Raw genomic sequence first — 26,053 nt, 5'->3', positions numbered from 1 at the left:
TGGCTGCATCTGCCCGGCCTCTCCACAGGGCTCCTGGCACACACGAACGCTCACAGCCCGGGCGGGACTTAGGTGGGAGGACGTGCTTGTTAACACATGAGCTGGGTTGAGTGAAGACTTGGTGAGCACAGGATGCCGTCCAAGGCGTCACCAGGTCACGTCCCTCTCCTGCTCTCCTGCAAAGGGAGGGGGTGGGGTTGCAGCCAGCGGGTCCCTGGACACCCAGCCACGGTGTCCCAAAAGCAGGAGAAATGAAAACAATGAAGTAACAGGACAACACACCGAACGTGACCAATCCCTCCCACGGCCTCTTCATGCGGCAAACCACACAGGGAAACAGGACAAGCAGCAAAACAGCTTTGTGTTCCTGGGTCCTGCTCCAGGGGACGCTCCAGGGAAGCCCTGGTCACCCCACAGAGACTAGGCTCCTCCTATCCCATCCAGAGGTGCCTGGCTGAGGTTTTTAGCTTCCGGACACTATTTTTGGGGTTCCCATCCCTGCCCCTCATTCACACAAACCACAGGGGCCCTGTGGCTGCTGGAGAAACCAAACCACCTGATTTAAACACGTAGGGATGAGCTAACGAGGGTTAGGACATCCACAGAAAGCGTTGCTCAATATATATTAAAAGTCACTAACACCCACCGTTCCCTAGTCCGGGCAAGCATGTCTGTGGGGGACCCATGATTGCACCACATCTCAGAAGTTTAGGATGATGCTCTTGGATGTCATGAACCCATGACACAAGCACACCCCATGCTTGAGTAGGTGGCCAAGGTTATATGACGGGAAGAAGGGTGGTTGGGCAGGAAAGGACCGGAATGGCACTCGCGTGTGCTTGGCGGAAGAACGTGGGCTGCAGTGGGGAAAAACGCGAGCACAGACATGGACTTGCTGAAACCTGAGCTCAGCCCCTTTCCTGCAGACGCCCTGGGGGTGGGGGGTGGACAGCGGGAGGCCAGGGTTCTGGACGTGCTTGACTCCCACACATTCCACCTACGTTCCTTTCCTGGATTTAAGCACAGGTCTGGAATCAGGAGCCCGGGACAGCAAGGGAGTGTGGGAGGGGGAAAAGCCCACAAAGATGGGGAGAAGCTTTCAAAGGGAGGACAGCGGCAACGAGACAAAGCAGAAGACAAGCCCCTCCAAGCTGGAGTCCTTCCTGCAGCTGCACCGTGTCTGTAATTAGGGAAGTGGGCCTACGCCTCCAGCCTCAGCACAAAACCAACCAGAAAGCAGAGGTGCCGATCCTCCACGCCACGGGCTTCCTTCAGTGGTGCATTCAGATGAAACCAACCCCAAGGACACCGATCCCGCTGGAACAGACTAGCCTCTAAGGGCAGCGCCAGTGAACACCGCTGAGCCTGTTGCACTGAGTCCCCAGGGACTGCACGGCCCCAAGAGTTCTTACTAAATGAACTTTGTGTTGCTAAAGGAACCTAGGTGCTAAGTAAGGCATGCCAAAATTTTCGTGGGTATTTTATATATATTTTTTAAAAGCCCCAAGACATTGTAAGTATCAAATTCCCTATAAAACTGGATCAAATAGGAGAGAAATCCTAGAGTAAGCTTATCAGGATACCAACTCCTGGCAGGGGGCTGGCAAGGCTGAGCACACCTGGTCTTCATGTCAGGAGGGCCCATGTGCAGAGTGAGAGCAGGTACCAGCTCTCTCTGACCCCATCCCAGATCTCCTGGGAGGCGGCCACTCGAGGTACCAGCAGGACACACAGCCACGACTTTGAAGCTCACATCCAGGCTCCGCTGTCTCCCACACTTGGGAAGAGAGCTGGGGGAGGCCAGCCCCCACTCTGAAACATCACAGGAGGTGCAACGCGGAGAGACACCCTCACCATATGCCAGCAGCCGCCAGAAGGAGTCCAGTGGAGGGTCTACTTTGGTGTGGCCAGGAGATTCGCAAGGATGTGTTTGGAAAAGTAACAGAAGCCAAACTGCATCCCAGGCCTGTAGAAATGACAGCTCTATGCAAGCTCATTACCATCTTACAGATGATAAACTCGAGCTGTAGAGAGGCAGGTATGCACCTTCAGGGCCAGCCTGGCCAGCGAGAACCGTGAGGGCAACAGTGGATGGTGACCCGGATGACAGGATGGCAAAGGGAAGCTCACAAGTGCTGGCTCACAGGGCATCAGCTGATTTGCCCGCATCCCTAAAGGTAGTGGTACCCAGGTTCATCGGCCTGGCATGAACACAGCCCAGGAGGTCAGCTACCTCCCAAAGGACACACGGGTAGTCATGGGAGAGCCAGGGCTGGAGGCCAGCCCTTCCTTAGCTACAGACTTCGGAGGCACCTGGGGGCGTGGGAACAGGCCCCTCAGCCAGCACAACCTAACGCAAGCTCAGGCCTTTCTGGCCAAACTCCGAGCTCCTTCCTTGTCACCTCACAGTAGAGGTTCTCCATGTGCAGCCCCGAGAGCAACACCAGCATCACGGGGAGCTTGCAAGAAATGCAAATGGAAACGTCAAGGCTCCATGTGGCTTGCAGAATCAGAAGCCGTGGGGGTGGGGTCCGGCCATCTGTGATTTCACATGCTCGCGTCTGAGGACTCACACCCCACAACGCCATCTGTGTAGCTGCTCAAGACAAAAATCTACGTCCTCTCAGGGAGCTCAAGACTCCGTGTCGCTGCGTCACCAATCCTACCCATTTTACCTTCCACCCTTCCAAACATGCCCACCCTTCGAACAAAACCTGGTCACACCACTTCTCTGCTAATGGACTGGTCTTCCACCTTCCGCCCTCTGATCTCAGGGTCAATCGGCTCTCCGCCAGTTGCTCCCCTTGGGCTCTCTCAGTACGGCACCCTCGGATGCTCCCAGACCACCTAGTGCCCCTCAAGGTACCCTGCCCCTTCCTTTGCACTACTGACCACAGTTCTGACTTAATTTTAATATATCTTTGCTTAGATGAGTATATTTGATGAATGCCTGTCTCCCCGAGGAGGGCAGAGATGGTATCGATCCATCTCTCTTTTACTTTTTAAATGAACTTGAAATTTTAGGATGTATTTAGGTTTATAGAAAGATTGCAAAGAAAGTACAGCGTCCATACACCCCACACGCAGTTTTCCTGTCGTATCTTACGGGACTACGGTACATCCCTCACAACTAGTGAACCAACAGTGACACATTATTGTTACCTAAAGCCCACACTTTATTACTTTCTTTGGATTTCCTTAGTTTTTTACCTAATGCCTTCTTTTTATGTTCCTGGACCCCCCCCCCCCAAGACACCACACTATATTTAGTTCTTATGCCTCTTTAGGCACCTTTTGGTTGTGACAGGTTCTCAGATTTTCCTTGTTTTGGATGACCTCGACAGTTTTGAGGAAGACTGCTCAGGTGGTTTGTAGAAGGTCCCTCAACTGGGTTGTCTGATGTTTCTCCCATGGTTAGACTGGAGTTATGTATTTCGGGGAGAAAGACCACACAGGGAAAGTGCCATCCTCCTCACATCAGATCAAGGGTGCATGCTATCGACGTGACCTATCGCCATTAGCGTTAATCTCTGACACCTAGCAGGGCTGGTGCTTGTCGGGTTTCTCCACTGTAAAGGTGATCTCTCACCCCCTCCTCTCCTGTCCTGCCCCTTTTGGAAGGAAGAAACTCTGTGCAGTCCACACATCGGGAGAGGGCAGGTATGTTTCAACTCCTAGAGTGCAGAGTATCTACAAAGTTATTTGGAATCCTTCTGCAGAGTAGAACTGTCTATTCTCCCCCTCTTATTTATTTATTCAATCATTTATTTGTGTAAGTATGGATTCAAGGATATTTATTTTATGCATCAGGTTTTAAACCAATACTACTTTATTCTGTTGCTCTGACAGTCCCAGTGTGGCCACTGGGAACCCTTCCAGCTGGTTCCTGTGCCCTGTTCAAATGCCTCTAGCATTATGGTTTTTGTTTTGTTTTGTTTTGGGGGGGGGCACTTCCTTATTTCTGGCAGTAAAGATACTGCAGGTTTCTCAAGTATGCTTCTTGTTCCATTCCCAGACTCTCTCATTTCTCTATTCCTTGTGATGGACAGTGGTGTTAGAGACCAAGATCTGGGCACAAGGTGTGCTCACTGCTCCTAGGATGTCACTGCCTCTAGATCCTCTCAGATGACAGAGAAAGAAAGTATGCATACAAGTACACTTCAGGGTATCTGTGCACCATCTGAAGTATTTCTCTCTATATATCCATCTGCATCTATATTAACCTAAACATGAGGTCACACTGATGTCTCCATCCCTCTGTTCCTATTTTCTGGAAGAGAAAATGGTTGAAAATTGGTATAATTTCCTCCTTCAATGTATGGTGTAATTCATCAATGAAACCATTTGAGCATGGAACTTTTTTTTCAGGCAGGGAGGAGGTTATTAAATTACTGACTTAAATTGAAGAGACAGGGCTATTCAGGCTATTTTTCCTTCTGTGAGTTCTGGTAGTTTGTGTCTTTCAGGAATTAGTCTGTTGCATGTATGTATGTCGTCACATTTGTGAGATCAGAATCTTCCACACTATTTGGTCATTGTCTTTTTGATGTCCATGAAATTAGTAGTGATGATATCTCTTTTATTTCTGATACTGGTAATTTGTCTCTTCTCTATTGTTTCCCTGTTTTCAATTTCAAGGATTTCTGCTCTCAGTTTAATTATTTCTTTTCTTCTTGCTTTAGGCCTTATTTGCTCTTTTGTTTTACAGTTTTCTTTTTTTTTTTTAAAGATTTTATTTATTTGACAGAGAGAGACACAGCAAGAGAGGGAACACAAGCAGGGCGAGTGGGAGAGGGAGAAGCAGGCTCCCCGCAGAGGAGGGAGCCCGATGCGGGGCTCGATCCCAGAACCCTGGGATCACGACCTGAGCCGAAGGCAGACGCTTAACGACTGAGCCACCCAGGCACCCCTGTTTTACAGTTTTCTAAGATGGAAGCACAGGTTATGAATTTTATATATTCCTTTCACCTAATATTTGCACTTAACTCCATAAATTTCCTTCTAAGCACTATTTTTGCTAAATTCCATAAATTTTAAGTTGCATTTTTACTTTTGTTCTGTTCAAAATACTTTCACATTTCTCTTCACACTTGTTCTTTGACCCACAAAGTATTCAAAAGTCTGTTGTTTAATTTAAAAATATTTGGGGATTTTACAGCTATCCTTCTGTTACTGATTTCTAGGTTAATTCCACTGTATTCTGAGAACATACTTTATATTATTTTTTATTCATTTAAGTATGTTTACATATGTTTTCCAAGAATGTGCTTTGTCTTGATGAATGTTCCATGTGAGTTTGAGAAGAATGTGTATTTTTGGGTTGTTGGATTGAATATTTTATGAGTGTCAAGTAGATCAATGGGATTGAAGGTGCTGCTCAGGTCATCTGTTCCCTTACTGAGTCTCTATCTACTTAGTCTACCAATTACTGACAAGGTGATGGAGATCTCCAATTACAGTAGTGGATTTGCCTATTTTCCTTTCAGTTCTGTTGGTGTTTGCCTTGTGTATTTTGATGTTCTTTGTTATGTGCATACACATTGAAGATTGCTATGTCTCCTTGGATAACTGATCCTTTATTGTTATGCAACACTCCTCTTTAGCCCCGATAATCTTCTATTTTCTCAAGTCTGTTTTAGCTAAAATTAATGTACCTATTCCATCTTTATTTTGATTGGTGTTAGTAGGGAATATCTTTCTCCATTCCTTTATTAATCCACATGTGTCTTTACATTTAAGATAGGTTTTTTTGTAGACAACATACGGTTGGGTCATATTTTTGACCCACCCCTATAAACTCCGTACTTTAAGTGGTACAGTTAGAACATCTGCACTGAAAGTGATTATTGATTTAGTTGGACTGCTATCTAACACATTTGTAACTTTTTTATTCATTGCATTTGTTCTTTGTCTCTTTGTTCTCCTCTTTTTCTGCTTTCTCTGGTTTTACTTAAGCATTTTATGTGATTCCACAGTAGATCCTCCCAGCATAACTTTTAAAAATTTTTAGTGGTTGCCCTGGAGTTTACAGTATACACTTAAAACCTAAATTTGAAATCTAACTTTCAAATGACACTATCTGCTTCACATACAGTAGAGTTACCTCCTAACAGCATTCTTATTCTTCCCTCCCAACATCTGTGACAACGCTGTCATTCTTTCCACTTACAGACATGTGAGAACCCCTAGTATGCTGTTACTTCTATTGCTTTAAATGAACGATCTGCCTTATAGATCAATTAAGAACAAGAAAAGTAAAATATTTTATTTTACCTTCACTTTTTCCTTCGCCGATGCTCTTCCTTTCTTCAGGCAGGTCTAAGTTTCAGATCTCTATCCTTTTCCTTCTGTCTGAAAAACTTCTTTTAGTATTTTTTTTTTTTTTTTTGTGGGGCCAGTAAGCTGGTGGGCAATTTTCTTAGTGTGGGTTTGTCCAAGAAAGTCTTGATTTCTCTTTCACACTTGAAGGATACTTGAGCTAGTTACAAGTCTAGGTTTGTGCCTGTGGAGTCTTCTTCAACACTTCAAATATTTCACAACGCCAGTTCTGGTTTGCACAGTTTATCAGGGGAAGTCTGCCATAAATAACTCTTCTCGTTTCTCTGTGCATAGGGTCTCCATTCCTCTCTGGCTTTTTTCAAGATTTTTCCCTCTGTCTTTAGGTTCTTTCTGTGGGTTTCCTGGATCCTCATTGTGGTGACTGTATTTCGCTTCCCCTTTAGCATGCTTTGTAATTTTTTGTTGAAACCTGGAAGTGTTTGTTTTTTTTGTTTGTTTTGTTGTTGTTACTGTTGTTGGAAACCTGGCAGTGCTGAATCAGGTAACAGGAACTGAGGTGTGAGGATTTACCTTCCTATACTAGGATTTCATGCTTTCTGTAGCTACAGGGGCAAGACTACATATTCTTCTGTGTCTTGTTTCTATGTCCTCTGTTGCCTTTGGGTTTCCCCGACTACCCCTTCTCAGAGGACTGTCTGCCCCTTGTTCTTTCAGCTGCCATCCAGTGCTACACTATGCCCTATTGGTGTGGGGGTAAGGCACACAGGAAGGGGAGCTTCCCAGAACACTGCCATTAACTCTCAGGCTCTCAGTGAGCCAGGGCCACAAGGCTGTGACCTTCCCAAGTGTTACTCCAGTGGTCTAGCTTCTTTTGTTTCCCAGCCCCACACCCCGTTTCCTGTCTGCTATGTTCCAATCCATTTACCTGAAGCCTTACCCCCATTAACGACGGGTGTGTGAGTTTTTGGCCTTCAGGTGACACAAGGAGGGGGGTGGAGTATGAAGAATCCCTATGCTTCAGCTGGGACACAGCAGTGACAAGGTCTTCTCCCTGGAGAGGAGCCTCTTGTGGGGAAGGCTCTTGGTGCATTTCATAATGATTCTTCTCCTCCCCTTTCCAGTCATGAGGGGCTCTTTCTCAGTCGTCACTGTAAGAACCTCAGGACGTTTGTATAAGTCATTTCTCTCATTATTTTCTTATTCTTCTTATTTTCTGTATTTCTGATGTTCTGATGCCTGGGTCTTGCTGATCCCAGAGAGACTGCCCTTCGCAGGGTAGGACAATTTCTGCAGACAGTAAAGGTCTCTCTCTCCTACAAGTAAGCCTTTCTTATCCCAGCCAACCAATCCCGCATCCACCTCCTCCACTGGGCTCTCACACCCTAGGGCCAGGTCTCTGGCAACTGTGGACAGTGAGCGTAAAGACTTCTTCCTTCATGACAATCATTTCCATGTCTGTGTGTCTTACCACACCTGAGTAAAACATTTCCCAAGTATCATTAAAATGAGACATTTAGAGATAAAAAACCAAGCAGGTGGAGGCCTTGTTTAAGTCTGCAACCCATGGGAGTTTCTCTCTCTCAAATTAGCCCACATTCAGCCTTCAGAAATTCACCAAAATGGCCATTTAAGAGCTCCTTTCCTATCCCCTAGTTTATAAATTGCATGTGCATTGGAAGATCTCAACATATCTGATAAAAAACAAAGCTCTGGATCAGCTTCTGGTGGGGACCTGGGCACGCTGCAGGTGTGGACCCATCTCCTTGCCCCTGAGCTGTATGAAGCAGTACAGAGCCACTGAAGGAAAATGCCCACTGCCGCCCTAATGTGCCCCCAAGATTTCTGCCTCCCACCTTCTGAGTCAGCCTGTGCTGAACGTGACCTCCCATGACCTGGGGGCCTGAACAGTGTGAGCCGCGGGGGCCACCCCCCCCAGTGGGTGTGCATTTTACTACATCATTGTCAGTTGCCAACTCGGGCAGTAGGAAGCAAACCCGTCATAAAGTCAGTCCCTGGTTATGAGAAAAATATTTACTCAGAAATACTGGCTATGAGGGCGCCTGGGTGGCTCAGTCGTTAAGCGTCTGCCTTTGGCTCGGGTCCTGATCCCAGGGTCCTGGGATCGAGCCCCGCATCGGGCTCCCTGCTCGGCGGGAAGCCTGCTTCTCCCTCTCTCGCTCCCCCTGCTTGTGTTCCCTCTCTCGCTGTCTCTCTCTCTGTCAAATAAATAAAATCTTAAAAAAAAGAAAAACACTTGTGTGAGAATTCGAATATTCTTGTTTGGGGAATTCACTGGGCTTGCTACCATTTTAAACAGAAATATCAAGTCGTCGACACTGTTTTGAATCCTGAGGTTTGTGATCTGACCTCCGCACCTGTTCACTGATGTCCCCCAGGTAGCAGCCTGGTGCCAGGCACGTTGTGGGAGCTCAAGAGGAATCTGTCACCTGATTAATTAATAAGAAATGCACGGCTAAGGGATTTTCACTATATTGTAAAATGGTTCACTTGTTTCAAAATCATGTCTCTTACAAAAACAGTCTAATCCAACTTGGTTTTAAAAATTTCCCTGCTTTGTACAAGAAAGAAACAAAATACAGTCAATTCTCCTTGTGTGTGGTAATCATGTCCTAAAAAGCTGCCCTGAACACCAAGTTAGTGGATAAGGAACCACTGCTTCGAGAGGAAACACAGGCTTGTTCTTGGGGGTCCGTGGTCATACACGCCCATCAACCAATCAATGCACAGTCTTGTTCTAGGTGTGTTTCTGCTTTAAGACACCTGATTGAATATTGTTAATTAATTAACACTGAGCCCATGGCCAGCAAAATGGCAACCCCTTCCCCAAAGGAAGCCCATCTAACATGTATTTTCCCCAGAAGGCACATCACAGCCTCGTGCCCGTGGGGCACCACGAAGCACTCCAGCGCTAGGGTCACAGGCAGGTTTAAACTGCAAAGTCACCAACAAAAGGCAGAAAAATTTTTTTTTAAATGTGAAACTCGATTGACACAAAGATGACACGTGGGCAGAGTGCGCCTCATCCGCCTCAGCGGGAGCGTGCGTGGCCCGGTGAGTCAATGCCCTGCCGCCGTCTGCACGTCCGAAAAGGACCTCGAGAGCCCGTGAGCTTCGGGTCTGCGGCCTCGAGTGAATTTCAGCGAGTACGTGAATTCGCAGACACAGAATCTGCGACTCGTGGGGACTGAGTGTACCCTGTCTTATAGAAGATGCTAAATGTAAGCTGTAGATTCATCCTTCACCCATTTTGAGTGACTTCCAGAACATTCACAAGGGCATCCACGGTCACACACAGATGAGATGGGCAAGTAGTTATTGTAAAATGCATACAACGGTAAGGAGACAGAAGTATTGCAAAACTTAAACCTCGCTTAGTCTTTGCTCCTGACGACCCCATCTTGCTGTTATTTGTCAGCTCTGCAAAAATTTCCTGGCATCCTCAAAAACATAGGTTTTATATACATATATCAAAAATCGGTCCACGGCATGAGACAAGTCTGCCTGGCCCACTATTACAGATTGATATTTGCTGTAGGCCAGCCAATCAATGTTGTGTGCCTAAAACAACACGACAACGCGCAAAGTAAACAAGAGAACGAGCGAGCAGCCTTTGCCCCCGGAGGGACCCGAGCCTGAACATCAGCCCTGCTGCTCACCAGCTCTCTGGTGTTGGGCAAATTACTCTCCATACAAAGGATGTGGCTTTCACTTTATGTGGAATGTTCTTTGAGGAGATATAAGGGCAAAAAAAAAAGAGGAAGAAAAAAGGTAAAATGGCAACATTTGTTAATTATGAGTGTGGCTGCACTTTTCTGTATATTTAAAATTTCCCCCCAAAAGATGGTTGTCATGAGGAATAAATGAGGTCATCTGTGATCGAGGCCTGGGGCTGGGCTCCTGTTCTTTTTTGCAGTCTGACCAGAAACAGACTGAGTGCAGGGAAGGATCTTGGCTACTGCTACAGCCCCAGCACTGGGCACTGTTCCTGGCTGCTAGAACTTGGTCAATAAATCAGTGTGCTGAAGAGATCACAGAGCCAGCCAAGGAAACAGCCCTGCTTGGCCACACAGATCGGAGAGGCTGGTAGAAGCAAAGAGTGCCACATGAACTCTTTTTGGTCATTCTGAATGTATTTTCTGTTTATTCTTAACTGTTCCTGCAGAAACTTAGTCGTTTAATAAAAAATGACAAACGCTCTGTAAGATAAATAGCAAAACATCAGATAGCATGCGTGTTGACAAAGTAAGGATGTCACGACCAACTCCTCTCTGAAATAACCCCACAACAGGAACCAGAAGGAGACATGCCAGGGAATCAGCAGTAGACACCTCTAACCCCAAACACCAGATTGTGGGAGCAGGACCCAATGCAGCAAAGGCTCACCCCGGGAGCACGAAGACCCTCAGGGAACATGGGGGCAGCTACAGACCTTGGGCAAAGCCCACAGAGGAGGGCTCCCACAGAGCAGTGGAGGATCAACCATGTTTTGAGGGCAAAGAAGAGATTCTGAATGGCTGGTAGGCTCCTTGGGAAGAAATAAATATTAAGCCAATTCTCCCTCTCTCTCTCTCTCTCTCACACACACACACACACACACACACACACACACACAGCATTACTGAGAAGAGGAAAACTCTGCTGGCCTGGAACCCACCCTGGGCCACTCCCTAACACGACTCATTTCCAAGGGAGGAACCTGCCCTGGGTCTGCACAGTGACACTAAGAAAACCCAAGGAGAGAAGCAGTAAGAGAGACAGGTGTGGCATAAAGAACATTCACCGGAAGACTATCCCAAGGGGCAGATGAAGTCAAGGCCACACACACAGCCATGGGATCAAAGCACTTACCAGAATAATCGCTTGGTTAAAACAGCAGCTCAAACCGGAGATGCAAACGTTAGTGGGGGAGATGGGGAGGCAAGGAGGGTCACGAGAAGTCAGCGGCAGAGGTCGGGGAAGGTGGGAAAGCAGAGGGAGAACAGGCGCTTGGTTATGAAGAGCACGAAGGACAGGGTGGAGTAGCTCGAGAAAGTTGAAAGGCAAATCCACCACGAATTCAGCACTAAAACACTAGAAAGACAAAGGAGACCCCAATAGGCAAGATCCATGTCCCCGAAGTGTTAAAGTTCAATGAAGGAATGGAACAGACGTTTAGAGCTTTAATTAAAGTCACTTTTCAGAAACCAGAGGACTTCTCCCCTGGATTCTCTAGCCCCGGAGCCTATCAGGGAGCGTGAATGACTGACCTCAGACCTCTCCCCGGCCACCCTCGAAGCCAGAGGATGGGAGCCGGTCCCGAGGGGCCCGTGTGCCCAGCGTGAGCCAGCCGGTCCAGCGGGTTTGGGGCTGGGGGCGGGGGCACATGGACCTTGGGCCACAGTGCCATGGATGGTAGGAAGGCTCTGATGGTCTACCCAGAATCAGAAGGCCCGAACAGGGCTACCCCGCCTTCCAGACACCTGCTTCAAAACCACTGCAGACGCTTGTCTCTGGTGCAGATGCCGTGCCCATCACCATCACCGTGGCGGAGCCCCAGGACACCTGCTGCCCGAGGCATTCCTCATGCAGGAATCCTAAGAGGTCTGCGTTCCTGAGCAAGCTCGACTCACAAACCCAAGAAAGCTCTAGACCACAGCAATGCTTCTCCACCCTGACTACAGCTTAGAATAGCCCGGGTGATTCATTGTTTTAAGTGCTTGGTGATGGAGCTCCAGCCCCAAATTGCTCAGAGCCTCCCGGGGGGGGGGCAGCCGTCTGTGGGGTTTGGAAGCTCTCCAGGTGACTGGTGCAGCCGGGGGGGCAGGGGAGGGGGCACGCAGAACCGCTGCTCCAGGCCGGCCACCCCTGCACCGAAGGTTCTGGGGCTCCACGCTGACCCAGACAGAGCCGGCCCGGGGTGGTGAGCAGTAACATTGCTGGGGAAGAGGCAGCAATGTGCAGGCGGCATTCTGGCAAACCCTTGCCCTGACGGGGATCCTCACCTCGAATCCTCAGACACAGCAGCACTGCGAACACAGTCCCGCAGGTGAGAGCGCCTCGCCCCGGGCCGCCTTGTCGGTGGCGCGGGCGGGCGGCGGGGCGCCGAGCTAAGTGTAGGAAGCCCCTGTTGCTACACTTCCTGACAACAGGCTGAATCATGAAAGAAAGTTCTAGAATTCCCCAACCCTTCAGAACTGCTATCTTGTGCCGCTTTATCTCTCGCCCAAACAAGCAGCACAGGAATCCAGAAACAGGCCAAAGTGCACAGATGGAGGGCGAGGCAGGGCTGGAGCCTCGGGGACAGGGACAGGCGCCCAGCTGGGGCGGTGCCGCCTGGCGGGATGGGCACCTGTGCGGTCAAAGTTTCCCCAGGACGCCCGCCCCTCTGCTCAGCACACGTGAGCACACGGTGCACACTCCCGGAAATAAAGACCTTGCTTTCTTGCACGGCATGAGATCTGCATGATTTTCTTCCTTCTGCCTTAGTTGGAACGTGTTCCCTCTTCAGACGTCCCTTTCTAAATGGACAGAAACTCCGATCTCAAATATTTTGAGATAATGATGTTGGACTTTTTTTTTTTTAACTGCAGAGAAGTGAACAAGTACTAAGGTTTTCTCCATTACCTCAAAATCTTCTTGAACAAGAAACTAGTTGATTCTTCCAGAACTATACTGAACCAAGTATGCTTAACCAAGGACACGTCAGTTAGTAACTCTCCAAGGCTGTGTTCCCTCGGGAGCGCGCCAGGGCAACAACCGGAAACCACTCCAGTCTCTCTGCGGCTCATACTGACCCGTCACTGAGCTAGGCCATCCTGGTGTGTGTGTGTGTACCTGCGTGCGTGTGATAGGTGTGCTCTGTGCGGTGTGTGCATGTGTGCATGCTGCATGCGTGGGGGCGTGTGGGTGTGCATGTACACACGCGTGTGTGTTCTCCGTGGGTGTGTGCAAGGTGTGTGCATGCTCACGTCCACACGTGAGACATGTGTGCTCTGTGCATGCGTGTGTCGGGGAAGGCTGTAGTGTAGATGTCACTATGCAGATGACTGGGCTGGGCCAGATCCTGTGGACAAAACTCTGGGTCTCATCGGAAGGATGTGGGCGCCCTGGGGTCAGAGCCCTTTAAGGAAACGGGAGGCATCCAGGTCCACATGCGGAAAAGTGGCAACTGTTACAATCCACTCTCCACAGGCAGCATTTTCGGGGGCAGGGGGTAGAAGCTTGTGTCCCCTGACTCCGGGAAGAAAGAGCAAGAAAGAGCATGGGGCTAGCCCGTGCTGCCATGAGGGAAAGGCTGCTCCACTCTCTGCCCCCCACGGAGCGACGAGCCACGGGGGGCTCCTGCCCTTGAATGCATGGCTTCAAGTGTGGCAGAGGACCGATCTTAAAACTATTTCCCTTTAAGTACTTGAAATGTAAATGACCACATGTGGCTGGTGGCGCTATACGGAACCACACGGTTCTCGGTCCTTGGCAGGGAAGCAAGGGAAAGGCCTCTGTCCCCACCCGGGTCCGGTGTCAGCAGCGGAGCCCGTGACCGACATGATGGGACAGTTGGGGATCATCCTGCAAAGTCACCTCGAGACATCTCTCCCTTTCAGACATTTTTCCTCCTGAGGCCAAGTGTGGGCTTTCTTTTTACTAAGGGGAGAGACATTTTACTCCAAATACCTACACCAAGTAGCAAATAGTCACTGTATCCAAAGCATACGTGATACGTTGAAATGTGTGCATACAAAGCGATGCTGAGCTGGGAGCACAGAGCACGCAGACATGTCCGTAGCACAACCTCCAAATGGACGTTTTAGAAGTGCATGGCAGGGCCCCAAATAATGCCACAAAGTGTTTCGGTGCTTTAGGGCAGGAGGGAGGCCATGACCCTGTGAGGAGGGTGTGTCCCTGTCCAATGACTGGGCACAGGAGGACAAGCACATCCCCCGCTTGCTGCTTGGTGAAACCCAGCAGGCTTCCCAGATGCATCGCTAGAGAGCAGTGGGATTGCTTCGGAGTCAAAGTGACACTGTCCGGTAAGGGCCACTCTGTTTCTGTGACCCTCCCACGGTCTTCTAAAATCATGTTGCTCCTAAAGGACCCCTTTTTTCACTCCCTGGGCGAACAGAGGTTACTACGTAAACGCCTGGATTTCCCTGCACCGAGCCACGACCATCCTGCAGGCAAGCCAGAACGTTGGTGCTCTGCACCGTGCATCTGTGAACCCCAGAATCCTGCATCTGTGAGCCCCAGACTCTTGCATCTGCAGGCCCCAGAATCTTGCACCTGGAATCCTCCAGCTTCGTTTTGGAGATGTGCTAGCAAGAAAGAACCTAATAAGTTTCCGTGAATGATGGACTCCAGACCCACGTGCCTTGTCTGCCTCTGCCAACCATGCTGCCCCCAGGGAGGGACTGGAGGACCACTTCCGGGGTCCTCCAGTCCCTCTCTGGGGGTAGGGACTGGAGTGGTCCTAAAAGTTCTGTTACAAATACAAACATGGACACGTGGGATGAGTCCTGGGAGCTCCCCGTGGGAGTACAGCTCCGTGTCCCACGTGCGTGCGTGGATGGACAGAGTCAGCCCCGGGGAAAGCACAGCCACAGACTGTCCCCAAATGGCCCACAGTGACAGCAAGCCCCATGTCACCATCCGCTGCAGCCGGCGAGGCCCCGAAGCCAAGCTGCAGCCACCAAGAACCCAGGGCCCCAGCTCTCAACCCTGAGCGAAACTGTTCTAGTCCTCGTGAGAAAAAACCATCTCAAGTAAGTACAGGGGAGCTGGGGTAATGCTGAAGAGTCATCTGACAAATGGAAACCGTGCAATGCCCTCGCGACAGGCCAGTGTTTCTATCAGACCCGGGCGCACATTCTTTCCCGGAGAATCATTCCTCATGCTTGCACCTCCTGCCAGTCTGCCGGCTTGTGCAGTGAACGCCCCGATGTTTGGGCTCACACGCCTTCTTCCCCAACTTCGGACATCCAGACCTCGTGATGCAAGTGCGAAAGGAAGGGGGTGTCCACAGTGTGACGACGTGTGAGGTCTCGCTCTCCCCACGCGCCCATACACAGGTGTGGATGGACCGGAGTCTTGGCAATCAAAGGCACGCACAGCCACCATTATGCCCAGCACACAAACACATTCAAACTCGATGGCAATTTTGCTAGGCTTTAAAGATGTGCCTGTGTGCTCTAAAGCCCTGCTCACCTGTTCTCAACCTCAGCTGCTGCACTCGGCGGGGGAAGGGGCGGGAGCCTTCACGAACGTCCAAAGGTGAGCCACCTGCCAGGGCACGCGGGAGGGCCCCAGCTGCACCACCTCGAGCAAGCTGGCAAACCTCTGGAGGCCCACCTCCTCGCTCGGGGACCGACATCCAGTCACGGGGGATGCTCTGTCCTGTGTCTGCTCTCCCCCAGTCTCAGCCCAAGCAAACCTCCTCATTTTATCGGTATCACTGTAAATACCAAAAACTTCTGTGTGCAGAGTCAAAAGGTGCATGTCACTTCTTCTCTAAACTGATGTTACTGCCCTCCCCAGGTAACAGCTGCTCACAGTCGGTGCCTTTGCTTCCAGAACACGCTGCGTACTTGTGCGTGTGCTGTGCATACCTGAGCGGACAGACCTCTATCTAAATGTAGGAAATAATCCACGTGGCCTCCTTCGTCATGTGTATGAATGTGTTTTAGAAAATACATAGCGATGGGGCACCTGGGTGGCTCAGTTGGTTAAGCGACTGCCTTCGGCTCAGGTCATGATCCTGGAGTCCCTGGATCAAGTCCCGCATCGGGCTCCCTGCTCGGCGGGGAGTCTGCTTCTCCCTCTGACCCTCCCCCCTCTCATGCTCTCTCTATCTCATTCTCTGTCTCAAATAAATAAATAAAATCTTAAAAAAAAAAAAAAAAAAGAAAATACATAGCGATGTACCACAACTCGCTTTTTCACCGACTATAACTTGGACATCTTTGTATCTTGGTCTACAAAGATCCCACGTTTTTAGAAAGACCACCACACGGGATTACAAGGCATGGACAGAGCACACCTGATTCAACCAGGCCCTCTTGTGATGTGTATTTCTTTTTTCCTTTTTTTTTTTTTTTTTGTATTACAAAATGAAACGTAGCAACGAATTACTGTATGCATATATATTGCTTCATTTTTGTGAATTTATATGTGTAGTAAGTTCCTAAAAGTGAAACTATTTGGTCAAAGCACATGCGTGTTTTAAATTTCAGAAGACAACCCTGCCTGCGTCCACCTGTGTGTCTCTCTTCCCCCACACCTTGTCACACAGCAGACCCTTAAATCAATGCTCACAGCAGAGAGGCAGGGTATGTCCATGCACTTTGGGCTCATTTGCCTTTTTAATTGCTCGTCTGTATCCTTGGTGGAGGTTTCTACTGGACTGTGTTCATTTTTCTCACTGATCTGAAAGAACTCACCGCATGTCAAGGCTATTGGTCCTTCACCACGGACACTGAAAATAAATCTTTTGCAGGGTTTTTGCCACCTGTTTATACATTCTTTATCATTTGTATAGAAACTTGCTTAAAATGTTAGGAAATGATACTCATCAATCTTTTCCTTGGTTTCGTATTTTCTATCATATTTAGAAAGGCCTTCTTCACACCATAATTATTTAAGAACTTGCCCAAGTTTTTCTTTTATGATCTTGTTGTTATATTTTTATCTTCTGCTCAGCCTGGAACTTACTTTGGTATAAGAAGTAAAGGTTTTCCAAGGCCACTAACTAATACCCCATGCTCCCTTCCCTGACAGATGGCAGATGCCCTGCTTGCCTTGCACTAACATTCCACACTTCGGGCCTGTTTCTCCACTGTCCACTGCACCTGTGTCTTCAGATCCCGTGGAACCCGTCTCCCCTTACCCACCCTGTGTTTCATTGTGTCCCTGGGTCTTATCACGGTGAGGCCCGTGGAGTCCCCTTGTGCTCTTGGCAGCAGGTCACTGTGAGGAGGAGCCAGGCTGACCCACCACATCGCACGGATTTGTGTGTTGAAGTCCTAACTTCCCAGGACCTCAGAATGCGACTTTATTTAGAAAGAGAGTTCTTACCCAGGTGATTTAAGTTCCAATGAGGCCATTATGGTGGGTCCTAATCCAATATGACTGCCGTCCTCATAAAAAGGGGAAGTTAAGACACAGAGAGGCACATAGAACGAAGAAGGTGTGAGGACACAGGGCGGACACGCCATCCACAAGCCAGAGAGACAGGCCTCCCTGCTGACACCTGATCTCAGACCTCAGGCCTCCAGAACCTTTATGTAAACCGCCACCCCCCCGTCTTTTGTCTTTTGTTCCAGCAACCCTAGCAAACGAATACCATTTCTCTCTGCGTGTTTCCAGAGTTTCCTTAGAAGAGATGAGCTGGAAGGGTTAACTGGCGCGCGCTCGCGTGTGTCTGTGCATGTGGGTCTGCAGACACTGGTACCCCTTGGCGGGAACCCCACATGGCCTTCTGCCTTCCTTCTAGAGCGCATCCTTTCCCAGCAGCTTGTGAGCTGCCTTCCCCTGACCGGACCACTTCAGTTCCGCCTGCATCACAAGTGTTCCCCCAGTTGGACGCCACTGATTTGGAAAACGTCCCTTCCCCCTGCTCCATTCCACGGGTCAGGAGGCCTCGTACTCCCCTCCCAGCGCTGGCGGCAGAAATGCCCGCAGGGAGCAGCGACTCTTCCCTTTGTGGGGCGGTCTGCGGTGTAGACGGCGCCTCGGGGCGCCCTGTCAAACTAGCTTCCATGTGGCTCTGGTTTACTCTGATGGGGAACCTGGAAGTAAGCTTCACGTGTGTTGAAAGGAGCCAAAATGTGAAAGTATCCGGCGTTCTCATATTAACCTCTCATTGATTCAAGACTTGTTGTCCAATTCCTATTGAATTAGCTTAGTTTCCCAACACAAAGCTGGCACACTGAGCTCATGCCCCCCCTCCCCCGCCCTGCCTCCTTGGGCTTCCTCGTGTCCGTGGACAGGACTCTCCACCTCCTCGATAGGCACCGTGGTAGATCCCTGTACGTGCCTTATCAGAGCAGCAGGTAAGAATCACGGGTCTGGATGAGCCGCACATCGGTTTGAGGCTTCGAAATCCAGTGACACCCCTCAGCAGCTGGACAAGTCACTTCACCTTCTCAGCAGGTGAGTGAGATGGTCCCCAAGCCCCCTCCCACCCTCACACCCTATGCATCCTTACACGTGCTTCTGAGCGAGCGATGCTTCTGGACCGGCCACATCCTAATCGTCAGCCCAGACGTGACAGGGCAGCCCTCTCCTTGGGTGCACTTCCTGCCTGAGCCCCAGGGTGGCTGGCGCAGCTCCCCAGGCCACCGCGAACCCCAAAGCCACGCCGGGCCTGTAGTCCAGGCCGCTCTAGCAAGCTCCCCTCCTTCCTCCTCGCTGTCACGTCCTCCACAGCTATGACCATCAGCTGATCGGGGTTGCTAAGAAAAGGAAGTGGTGGAGCTCCTCTCCAAGCCTGTGCAGCAGCTATAAATGCCGAGAAAGGCAAGAAACAGCATTAAGACGGTAAGACAGACTGTGAGTCCGTGACCATGATGGGAAGCAAGGGAGGCATACCGCCAGCGGACGGCAAGCTGCTGCCCACCCCAAAAGACAAAGCAAGATGGGCTCCGCCTGGCGAGGGAAACCACAGTCCACGTGCAGGAGGGGGGCAGCCGTGAAGGGGGAGCGGGCCCAAGGCTGTGGTGCCCTGGGAATGCCAGAGCCCTGGAGGGCAGGGGTGGGGGGGGTCGGAGCAGCCAGGCAGCCCAAACCTCTCCAGCTCCTCGGCCGCTGCCCCCCTTCCCTGCTAAGCAGTCCCTCCGCAGGAAAGACACGTGTTTGGAGAGGCAGGGCTGCAGCCCACACACTGGTTCCTGGTTCCTGGTTCCCCCTGCCCTGTGCATACCTCACCCTTCCTATTGCAAGGGGACAGGCTCAGTGAGAGCCACAGAACAAATGCAGACCCAGAAAATGAACTCCTAGGGCACCTCAGGGGAAAAAAAAAAAAAAAAGACCAGCACACAACCTAGAAACACCAAGCACAGCAGGAAAGCTCGCTCCATAAAGGAAAGGCACCAAATGAGCCAACAGATGAGCCGATGCCAAAGGAAGACAGAGGCTATGGCGTAAGAAGACAGTGTCTGAGCTGGAACCACTAGGAAAAACCACAAAAGCCAAATGTAAAAAGAATAAGGGATTAACTACGTTCCTTAGAAATTAACCACCTGCTTGCTGGAATATAACAGCTTCTGTAGACGGACTTTGTAACAGGATGGACAGGGCTAAGATCTTTCTCGAGATGAGGAGTAACCTGCTGGTTTTGTGAAACATAATGCAAAGGGCAAAAGAAGGAAAAAAATGAGAGAAAAAGTGCATTCACTGCAGCTTTGTTCATAAAAATTAGGTGGCTGGTTAGCTCGCTTGGTGAGAGGCCTGGTGTTAATATAATATCAAAAATTGGTGGGGGGGGGACCCTCGATGTCTGTCAGTAAATGAGCTTATTTTCTAGTCTGTGGAATAAATTGCAGTGATCACTGATAGGAAGACCTCCTCACCCCCAGGCATGTGGTTGATTAGAAAAAGAAAGTTGCAGAATGATACTAGTGTTAAGAACACACACACACGTACAACGCACAGGACCAAGGCTGGAAGAAAACACACCTCCCTCCCACAGAGGGTGGGCTGGGGCAGAGGGAGCTGGTCAAGGTGAGTGTTAGTGGTGCTGTCAAATCTGAATTCTTCCCTGATGGACACGTACTGGGGCATGTCGTGCACTTAACACATTAAAAAAAAAAATGCTAGAAGCTTCTCCCAACTTGGAGGTCAGAGAAACGCACTTTAGAAATAGTACTTATTCATCTGTGACCTGTTTGGGAGTGCTATTACTAGTCTCCCCCCAAGATTGCAGAAGATTCACAGCCACTCCCCTGGGAGAGGTGGAGATGGCCACGTCCGTCCTACCCACAGGCCAGGAATGGGCACTGCACCCGGGGTCCCCGTGGTGCCTCACCATGAAAACCCCTGTGATCGTTCCATTCCTAAAGACCAAAACAGTAGTTTCAAAACAGAATGGGACTTGAACCCAAAGGAGCTTCGGGCCCCTACTCTCAACCACTGTTGACAAAGATACTCAGGAAGACCTCTAACAATCAAATGATTCAAATATTCTTAGCATTTAAGATGAAAATAACCACAACATCTACCTCCACCCAAGCAACACCCAAGGATCTTATAAAGGGGCAGCAGGAGGTCACCGATCATTTCACAAAATGGACTTCAGGAGCTCTGATCCCCAAGATGCTCCAAGAACCAACGCATCCCATGGCCACGGAGGTGTGAGTGTGTTGACAGATGCCTTCCCTCCCCGGGCGGGTCACCTGCACCATGGCTCCCCTCCCCCAACAGCTACCTGCTCAGGCAACATGATTCCATCCAGCATCTCGTGACTAGCACAAGGGAAGTTCCCCTGGGAATGTCACTTAAAATCACACAGCACATGCTTCAGGACCAAGGGATCCAGGCCAAGCATCTGAAAAAAAGCAATATGGGCTCCCCATTCCTGGGAAAATACATATTCCCATCAACTGAATAATAAAACACTAGTGTCACGGCAAATACAGAGGTGACAGGAAAACGGATATAAAATGCAGATGCCAAAACTGGAATGACTATATATTATATATAATATACACATTACACACACACACACATATATATATATACACATATATATATCTTACAGAAATAAAAAGTTTTGAGGAAATGCTTTCAAAAATTTTTAGCATGGATTTTTAATAGGTACACTGTATGTGAATGCTGCTGATCAGAGGTATGCTAAGACCCCAAAGGTAGAGCAAAGATCTGACAGGCACTTTGCGAAAAATGTCTTTAGTCAAGCAATTTCCCCGGACAGGCTTCCCTTATTAATATGTGTGCAGCGAGACAGGGGAAGCCATCAGACTCGAGCAAGAAGATGAAGCGTTCCAGAAAAAAAAGAGAAAAATGGAACGGATCGATCACCTGGTTTAGTTGGTGCGGTGGGAAAGCGAATGGGGGGGCTGGCTTTGCGTCAGAGAGTTGGGGAGACGTCGTCATAGGCACAGAGCCTACTGAGAAGACAGAGAGGCAAGAGTTTACCCAGGAAAAACAACAAAGGGCTCCAAGAAATAAACTGGAGCTATATTATACACCTCTCTCTAGCAATCAATATAATCACAATCAATTCCAAAGAGGCTTCTTAGCCCCCAGTTACGGCATGACTACCGTGGGTGGTGGTGGTCTGGGATTGCCGAGTGCTCCTTTCTCAGGGCAGGAAGTTGACAGACACGGTCTAACACGGACACATCAAAACCAAGAACAAACGAGCCTATTATCAGGAAATAAGGTGGAGAATTCTAGAAGAGATAGCTAAAAAGATGAAAAGATTGCTCTGGGGAGCAGCACTGGAGGGTGGGAAGGTATTGTTATAAAGTAGAATTTCATAAAAGCAAAACTCAACTCTGGCCACACCAAAGCATTTCCACGACAAGTTAGCAGAAACAGACAGCTTTAAGAAATTATCAGACTGACCAGAATGCAATGAAGATTTATCAATTAAGACAAACAGCCGTAGTGGGAGAGCAGAAGGTCACATGTTGGACATTTAAGCGCTTGTTGTAGCCACACAGGGCATAGATAAACAAGCCAATATCTAAGTTGTGGCTTTTTCTAAAACTGGGCCTGGGGCCCTCGGCCATCCTTCCCCGCTCCCCCACTCACTGTTTTGACCATCCTGGGCCTGTGCCTCACTTAGCCTCCCGCCCTGGGCCCCTTCCAATGCTCCCGCACAGCCCTGAGGGGGCTAACGCCTTCTCCAGCCTCGGCGCCCGGGACCCCAGTGTCAGAGGGAGGTACCCCAGGACAGATGATGCTGCTGACCAGATACCATCCGTCATAAAAGCTGCTAGTCCACCCTCCTTCGTAATTGGGGTGTCACTGATATTTGTTCAATACCCGGTTCCTCCTCCTAACCATCAGCCTTTGGCAGCCTCCAAAACCCATTTCTGGTGGTTTCCAGAAATGGACAGATCAAGAGAGAGCCATTTTTGATTCGTTAAACCTACTGTAATACAACTTCAATATTCTTTCCTGTACTTGTATGTTAGGCCTTAGCTAAGTGTGACTGCATTTAAGATTCCAATTCAACCACCTTTCAAGATCCATAGGAAAAAACTTACATAATTAATTTCTAAAGGCAAACAACTCTCAAATGGATACGAGCTAACATTTTGTCAGACAAACTATAAGCTCGTAGAAACTGCTGTTGGGCGCCTGGGTGGCTCAGTTGGTTAAGCGACTGCCTTCGGCTCAGGTCATGATCCTGGAGTCCCGGGATCGAGTCCCGCATCGGGCTCCCTGCTCGGCAGGGAGTCTGCTTCTCCCTCTGACCCTCCCCCCCTCTCATGTGCTCTCTCTCTCAAATAAATAAATAAAATCTTAAAAAAAAAAAAGAAAGAAAATGCGCCTGCTAATATAACACCCAAATGAATGAATGAACTTCTCCTTTCAAATCCGCTCAGTCTAGTTTCATACTAATCTTTCCACAATTCTTAACCAAAAACAAAACAAAACAAAAACCTGCTTTTCTAAGTGAAAAAGAACCGACCTGTTGAAATGCAAGGCAGAAGAGCAAGAGATGAGACACCGTTAATTTGGGCAATTTTAATTCCAGTCTCTCAAGAAGACTCTGCCTTTTGACTTCAATTGTTTTAAAAGAAAAAAAAAAAAAAGTTCAGTGCGTGAATGTTTAAAAAATAATTCTCCCCCAAGGGCCTAAAGAGTTCATTGTTTCTCTACTCATTTACAGGGAAACCAATCCAGAAAGGGAAGAAAATGTTAAAACTTGCAAATGGGGATCCGGGGGAGAGGAGTGAGGATGAAGCAAAAATTAGCTCGGATTGGGAAAAGTACTCGGCCATTCCTTAGGCACAGATAACAGGCAGACAGCGAGCCAGGCGTGGAGGGGACAGGAACAGTGGTTCTTCCAAAGACACTGAAGCTATAAAGCACGGCAGTGCCCTCCCTGTGATCTTGCTCTGAAATCATCGACCTCGGAACCCTTGCTGTTTGAGAGCACTGTGTATCAGAAACATCCTATTCTCACTGGGATCTGTACTGTGATTGTTATCACCGAAATTTCAGCGAAGTCTTGCTATTTCAGACTCCCCGAAAAGGCACAATTGCCCATTTTAATCGCAGAAGGTGTGAGCTACTGCGCAGTAGAAATGCAATCTATTTCCGAAAGTAAATAGCCCCTAGGAGTCTTAAAGGGTCCCTTAAGTCCTAATGCGCAAAAGCTCAGAGAAACAAGGTTTTGAGGTAAGTTTTAGGGAACTCACTTGGTGACAACATCTGCCCTAAACAGACACACAGCTATTTATAGTCTGTTTATTCCACTGAGCGGGACGAATCACACTGTTAGTGCACATATATGAACGAGTGGGAATGTAGGAGGCTGCCCAGGGAGCAGTACCTTTCTAAATTCTGAGAAATGTTTTTCTCAGTACTGAAATTTAGAGCCTCAATTTGAATTCTAAGTTGTGAAAAACCCACGATTCCAAAACATAGCAGCGCAAGGGTTTTGGAAAATAAGTATCGACGCGCTATGTACTGCGTAAGTGACACCATACTTAAGAAGTTTTTGGTGTAAAAACAGAGAAATTAAAAAAAAAAAGGAAAATAAAATAAAAACAGAGAAATCAGACCTGTGCTTAGAATACTAAATATGAGCCTAAAGAAGGCTACCGTGAGTTATTTCTTAAATACAGATCTAGCAATAAAATTATCTGTCAATTTCATCCCTTGGGAAAGGGGAAGACCTAAAGTATATACCTCAATTTTTACCCTAGCTCAAAACATTAAAAACATTCTAGTTATTAAGCCTATTTATAAAATCCTACCTATGAAAGCACTCCACATACAGAGAATCCAAATCCATTTCTATTTTACTGCAAAATTTCTCTAAACACATCAAAACAAAAGTATAATGGAGGAGGGACAAAATTGTTTGATAAAATAATTTTAACAGACAGGATTTCTCATTAAAAACACTTAATACTCTACAAGTTTTTCGACGTTTTAGCTCAAGGATAAATATATTTGTGCATTATATGGACTTCTTTGGGGGGCGAGGCAGATCAATGAATTCAGTTGCATTTAATTGAAATGCTGTCTTCCTAGTAGCAATGAATTTGTTCTTACTAAAACAAAGACTTCAGCCTCTAGAATCATTTCCATTTCTTCCAGGAATTCCAAGTCATCACAAGATGAACTCCTTTTTAACTAGAAAATTGAGATGTGGGGCATCTCCAACTCCTAACAACGCGCTGACATGCTTCCAGCGTTTAAGGAAAGGAACGCCTGCTAGTTAAGGTTTGCTAGGGATCAGTGGAATCTTCAGTGATTCAGGCAAACTGATAAAAATAACCTGCAACAAAAGATTCAAACTGTAACTTCTCTAGTGACGGGCTTTCTAGTTCTCCATTCGAGTAAACCTAAAACTGAACTGCCTTTGTACAGTAATGTAGGTGGGCTTAACGTTTTGGAGCCATATTGCCAAAACAATATTTAACTCAAACTTACAGGGTGCTACACTTGGCTCTCCAAGTCCCTTACTGGCTAATTAAGTTACTTTACCATGAAAATGTGTCACAGTGAGCAATCCTGCTAAATTTTAGCGGTGGCTAAGAAAGTTTCGTGTTTTTATGCAACTGCTCTTTCTTTCTGTAGGAAAAGGCGTGGATATATTAAACCCTCCGCAGGCACAGAAGCATTTGCACCTTGAGTCACTCCCATAGATACAGTGGAATTTTCCAGGGGATCTGTAAAATGGCCAAACGAAAATGTGCGCTTTCTGGCTGGCGCGCAGGCACTCGCGGCCCGCGCTTCTCCGAACCCGCGCGCGGCTTCCGCACCGTCCGCGCCCGGCCTCGCGCTGCCCGGACAGGCCCGCCCGACCCCCAGACGCGCTGCGTTTAGGACAAAAGCTGGCAGCACCTACCAGTTCTGATTCAAAAGAGTCAATCAGATCATCCCTCCTTTGTCAAAGGCCTGAGGCCCTGAGCGCATCTGCCCCGCCCGGGAGCCGGCACAGACCTGGGCCCGGGGGGGTGGGGGCGCGCAACGGCCGCATCTCCCCCGCGCGAGGGTGCCCGCGGGCTCCGCGTCCCCGCTGCCGGGCGGAGGGAGCGCGCGGCACACCTACCTGTGCCAGGTGAGCCGAGGGCGGGGCGCGGGGCCCGGACCGGGACCGCTCGGGGCGCAGCGCGGGACGGCGCGCTCGTCCTCCCTCGTCCTCGCTCCTCCAGCTGCTGGAGTCGCCTCAGCCGCCCAGCGCGAGGCGCTTCCTCATTTTGGGCAACTTCCTTAATGCGCCCGGGCAGGGCCCGCACTTCCTCCCGGCCGCCGCGCCCCAGCGCCCCGGGCCCGCCCCCCCGCCGCTGCGCCCGAGTGTCCCCGCGCCCCGGAGCCGCTCCGACTGCCCCCGGCGCCCCCGCGGCCCCGGCCCGCCCTGCCGCCCTTGCGCCTGAGTGGCTCCAGCGCCCCAGCGCCCAGGACAGGCTCCGAGCGCCCCGAGCGCCCCTGCGCCCTGCCGTCCAGGCGCAGCAGGGCCGCGCAAGGGGCCTTCCTATAGGACGAGGGGCACTGCCAACAACAGGAACCTCGGGCCACCTCGCCAGCCTGCCACCTGGGCCTTTGAAGCGCCGACAGCACTAAGGGGCGCGCCCATTTC

The 26,053-nt window shown here is 49.3% G+C and overlaps 1 protein-coding gene across 2 annotated transcripts in view; it reads right to left on the bottom strand.

Annotated features, from left to right (window-relative positions):
- The window catches only part of SYK (spleen associated tyrosine kinase), a 70,707-nt gene extending 45,142 nt beyond the window's left edge, over nt 1-25,565 (bottom strand). The window contains exon 1 of one of the 2 annotated variants that reach the window (XM_081802743.1): nt 25,526-25,565. The gene's annotated coding sequence lies outside the window, so the exon portion shown is untranslated. The remainder of the gene's footprint in view (nt 1-25,525) is intronic. The other variant, XM_081802742.1, reaches the window with a different exon arrangement.
- Between the last annotated feature and the right edge of the window lie 488 nt (nt 25,566-26,053).

Source organism: Leptonychotes weddellii, chromosome 14 (genome assembly GCF_054177405.1).
Source record: "Leptonychotes weddellii isolate Sample4059 chromosome 14, ASM5417740v2, whole genome shotgun sequence".
NCBI classification, from domain to species: Eukaryota; Metazoa; Chordata; class Mammalia; order Carnivora; family Phocidae; genus Leptonychotes; species Leptonychotes weddellii.
The sequence above is the reverse complement of the archived record's forward strand: the minus strand, read 5'-3'. Positions and strand labels throughout refer to the sequence as shown.